Raw genomic sequence first — 5,522 nt, forward strand, 5'->3', positions numbered from 1 at the left:
ATTATAGTAGTTATATTCTTGTACATAGGAGGCAGTATTATAGTAGTTATATTCTTGTACATAGGAGCAGTATTATAGTAGTTATATTCTTGTACATAGGAGCGGTATTATAGTAGTTATATTCTTGTACATAGGAGGCAGTATTATAGTAGTTATATTCTTGTACATAGGAGCAGTATTATAGTAGTTATATTCCTGTACATAGGAGCAGTATTATAGTAGTTATATTCTTGTACATAGGAGGCAGTATTATAGTAGTTATATTCTTGTACATAGGAGCAGTATTATAGTAGTTATAGTCTTGTACATAGGAGGCAGTATTATAGTAGTTATATTCTTGTACATAGGAGCAGTATTATAGTAGTTATATTCTTGTACATAGGAGGCAGTATTATAGTAGTTATAGTCTTGTACATAGGAGCAGTATTATAGTAGTTATAGTCTTGTACATAGGAGGCAGTATTATAGTAGTTATATTCTTGTACATAGGAGCAGTATTGTAGTGGTTATATTCTTGTACATAGGAGCAGTATTATAGTAGTTATATTCTTGTACATAGGAGGTAGTATTATAGTAGTTATATTCTTGTACATAGGAGGCAGTATTATAGTAGTTATATTCTTATACATAGGAGCAGTATTATAGTAGTTATATTCTTGTACATAGGAGCAGTATTATAGTGGTTATATTCTTGTACATAGGAGGTAGTATTATAGTAGTTATATTCTTGTACATAGGAGGCAGTATTATAGTAGTTATATTCTTGTACATAGGAGCAGTATTATAATAGTTATATTCTTGTACATAGGGGCAGTATTATAGCAGTTATATTCTTGTACATAGGGGCAGTATTATTGCGCTTTATTCTATTATGGTGGGAAGGACAGAGTTAAAGGGAACCTGCCATCAACTTCATGCTGACCCCACTGGGGGCAGAATAAATTAGTGAAAGAAATGCTGATTTCAGCGCTGTGTCACTTATAAACCAAAAGTAAGTGGTTGCTGATAACCGGCATCATAACCATTGCAGCCCAGGTCCTGAAAAGAGTCAGATCTACCTGAGAAGAGTCCTGGTTATTATAATCTCCTGCTCTCCCCGTCCATCTGCTGATGATTGGCAGTTCTCTCCTAGAGAGACAACTCGGTAGAAGCCGGTCAGTCATCAGCGGGACTTCAGCAATAACCAGGACTCTTCTCAGGAGGCCGGGACTCTTTTCCAGGCCCAGTCTGCAAGGATTGTGATGTTGGTTCTCGGCAACCACTTACTTTTAACTTAAAAATGACCGACCGCTGAAATCTTCTCACCTGTCTCTACTTTATTGTGCCGTTAGTGTGGGCAGCTTAAAGGTGATGACAGGTTCCCTTTAAAATAAATGTATTTAGCATAACCCGATTTGTAAACCCCGTTCGCCTTTCTGGTTGTGCTTCTTCTGTAACATGTTGCGCTTGTGATGATCTACATGATTATTGTGATCTTTCTCTATCTGCTGATCTACATGTCCTGTGCAGTGTAACAATGTAACCTCTGTTTCGGGTGATGTCCTCTCCCTGATGCCTGTGGGAACAAGATTGTGGTAATGACTGAGGATTGTAACAGAACCAGTTGCAGCAGGATTTATTGTGATTGATTGTTAAGCTGCTAATAAATGACCTGATGCAGGGAAGATGAATATTTGATAACAGACGTTATTATCGGCGCCTCCGGCGATGGATCAAGCGTGACCACAGAAAGCGGTGGCGCAGCAGTCACTTCCAGCACATAAGGTGCGGCTGATTATTACAAGTATTTGGTTTCCTTTTAGGGTCTGTGTTGATGGAGTAGAATCTATGACAATGAATACCTGGAGCCACGAAACAACCATTATAATTACTGCAGGTAACATTCCAGGCTCGGACGTCACCTGAGAACTCCTCCATTGGGCCCCCGGAACACTAATTAAACGTGACCTGTGCCAGGAATCCGTAGCACGCTTCGCTTGGTTTGTGTTCCCAGCAGCAGTGGAGGAGGTTACCCATTATACCACCTGGAAGATGAGAGGCACAGATAACGTCTTGACCCCTCATCCTTAGAAACACTGTAGAGTATTAGGGTGGGAGCCGATCTAAGAGAAGCCCCCCTTAAGGCAGACTGATCCCGATCCGTCTTGCAAATGCATTGCAAGAACTAATCCGTCTCTCCGTATGTCATCCGGAGAAACGGATCCATTATATATTTTTTTCACATTTTTACCGGTCTGCGCATGCACAGACCAGAAGGACGGATCTGGCATTGCGGTATTTTTAATGCCGGATCCAGCACTAAAACATTTCAATGTAAATTAATGCCGGATCTGGCATTCCGGCAACTGATCCGGAATTTTGGACGGAGAGAAACGCCAAAACGCCGTTCGGTGACTGAACTGAAGACAACCTGAACGGATCGCTCTCCATTCAAAATGCATGGGGATAAAACTGATCAGTTCTTTCCCGGTATTGAGCCCCTAGGACGGAACTTGGTGCCGGAAAAAAAAAAACGCTAGTGTGAAAGTACCCTAAGGTTAAGACCAGGCAACATTCATATTTTGAATTCGATCCCCTCAACATAATAGAAAATAAAGTGGTACCAGGGTAAAAAGACAAGGACTTTGAAGGGGTTTCCCAGGTTCCTGTTATTGACGACCTATACACAGGAGAACCCCTTATATATCTGATCGATGAGGATCTGACACCCCGAACTGATCAGCTGGTCCCTGCAGCTTCAGGCTCCAGAACTAGCACTTTCAATGGAACAAGAAGCACAGCGCCATTCAAAGTGTAGTGGTCGGGCTGGGTTACTGCAGTCCAGCTTCTATTCACTTCAGTGGTAACTGAGCTGCAGTTACCAGGCATGACCACTACATTTTGAAGGAAGCAGTGCTTTCAGTTCTATTCAAATATTAATGACCTATCCTCAGGATCAATTCCAGAAGCCTGGAAAATCACTTTAATGCTATTGCTGCTGCTATGAGGAGCCCAGTGAACATAAATTATAATCAATGGGAACTGCACAATAGTGAGCTCCCTCTAGTGGTGGCTGTATACTCTGTATGTAGTGAGCTCCCCCTAGTGGTGACTGTATAATCTGTATGTAGTGAGCTCCCTCTACTGGTGGCTGTATAATCTGTATGTAGTGATCTCCCTCAAGTGGTGGCTGTATAATCTGTATGTAGTGAGCTCCCCCTAGTGGTGACTGTATAATCTGTATGTAGTGAGCTCCCTCTAGTGGTGGCTGTATAATCTGTATGTAGTGAGCTCCCTCTAGTGGTGGCTGTATAATCTGTATGTAGTGAGCTCCCTCTAGTGGTGACTGTATAATCTGTATGTAGTGAGCTCCCTCTAGTGGTGGCTGTATACTCTGTATGTAGTGAGCTCCCTCTAGTGGTGGCTGTATAATCTGTATGTAGTGAGCTCCCTCTAGTGGTGGCTGTATAATCTGTATGTAGTGAGCTCCCCCTAGTGGTGACTGTATAATCTGTATGTAGTGAGCTCCCTCTAGTGGTGGCTGTATAATCTGTATGTAGTGAGCGCCCTCTAGTGGTGGCTGTATAATCTGTATGTAGTGAGCTCCCTCTAGTGGTGGCTGTAGACTCTGTATGTAGTGGGCTCCCTCTAGTGGTGGCTGTATAATCTGTATGTAGTGGGCTCCCTCTAGTGGTGGCTGTATACTCTGTATGTAATGAGCTCCCTCTAGTGGTGGCTGTATAATCTGTATGTAGTGAGCTCCCTCTAGTGGTGGCTGTATAATCTGTATGTAGTGAGCTCCCTCTAGTGGTGGCTGTATAATCTGTATGTAGTGAGCTCCCTCTAGTGGTGACTGTATAATCTGTATGTAGTGAGCTCCCTCTAGTGGTGGCTGTATAATCTGTATGTAGTGAGCTCCCCCTAGTGGTGGCTGTATAATCTGTATGTAGTGAGCTCCCCCTAGTGGTGGCTGCATAATCTGTATGTAGTGAGCTCCCTCTAGTGGTGGCTGCATAATCTGTATGTAGTGAGCTCCCTCTAGTGGTGGCTGTATAATCTGTATGTAGTGAGCTCCCCCTAGTGGTGGCTGTATAATCTGTATGTAGTGAGCACCCTCTAGTGGTGGCTGTATAATCTGTATGTAGTGAGCGCCCTCTAGTGGTGGCTGTATAATCTGTATGTAATGAGCTCCCTCTAGTGGTGACTGTATAATCTGTATGTAGTGAGCTCCCTCTAGTGGTGACTGTATAATCTGTATGTAGTGAGCTCCCTATAGTGGTGGCTGTATAATCTGTATGTAGTGAGCTCCCTCTAGTGGTGGCTGTATAATCTGTATGTAGTGAGCTCCCTCTAGTGGTTGCTGTATAATCTGTATGTAGTGAGCTCCCCCTAGTGGTGGCTGTATAATCTGTATGTAGTGAGCTCCCCCTAGTGGTGGCTGTATAATCTGTATGTAATGAGCTCCCTCTAGTGGTGACTGTATAATCTGTATGTAGTGAGCTCCCTATAGTGGTGGCTGTATACTCTGTATGTAGTGAGCCCCCTCTAGTGGTGGCTGTATAATCTGTATGTAGTGAGCTCCCCCTAGTGGTGGCTGTATAATCTGTATGTAGTGAGCTCCCCCTAGTGGTGGCTGTATAATCTGTATGTAATGAGCTCCCTCTAGTGGTGACTGTATAATCTGTATGTAGTGAGCTCCCTATAGTGGTGGCTGTATACTCTGTATGTAGTGAGCCCCCTCTAGTGGTGGCTGTATAATCTGTATGTAGTGAGCTCCCCCTAGTGGTGGCTGTATAATCTGTATGTAGTGAGCTCCCCCTAGTGGTGGCTGTATAATCTGTTTGTAGTGAGCTCCCTCTAGTGGTTGCTGTATAATCTGTATGTAGTGAGCTCCCCCTAGTGGTGACTGTATAATCTGTATGTAGTGAGCTCCCTCTAGTGGTGGCTGTATAATCTGTATGTAGTGAGCTCCCCCTAGTGGTGACTGTATAATCTGTATGTAGTGAGCTCCCTCTAGTGGTGACTGTATAATCTGTATGTAGTGAGCTCCCTCTAGTGGTGGCTGTATATTCTGTATGTAGTGAGCTCCCTCTAGTGGTGACTGTATAATCTGTATGTAGTGAGCTCCCCCTAGTGGTGGCTGTATATTCTGAATGTAGTGAGCTCCCTCTAGTGGTGGCTACATTCAGATGGAATTTTATTATGTAACTGTATGGCTGTGCGTTTAGGAGCAGCAGATCTGGAGTCCTATAAAGAATTTCACACCTATTTAGATTAGGCAAAATAATGGCCTCCTGCCGTATATCACCATTAACCGCCATACAAAAAGGAAATTACCCCATAAGCCCCGCCCGCAGACACTACACTGCCACGTAGAACATCTGCATGGTGAACACCATTTGGAAGCTTGCGTCCCCTGATCCTCCGGGGTGCTCCTCACTGGTGACCCCAACAGCTCAGCATAATTAGGGGACTGGACAGGGCCTTGTCGCATAATCTGTGTTCACACTGAACCCCCCATGACACAAGGATCGGTCGGCAGC

Source organism: Bufo bufo, chromosome 9, assembly GCF_905171765.1.
Source record: "Bufo bufo chromosome 9, aBufBuf1.1, whole genome shotgun sequence".
NCBI classification, from domain to species: Eukaryota; Metazoa; Chordata; class Amphibia; order Anura; family Bufonidae; genus Bufo; species Bufo bufo.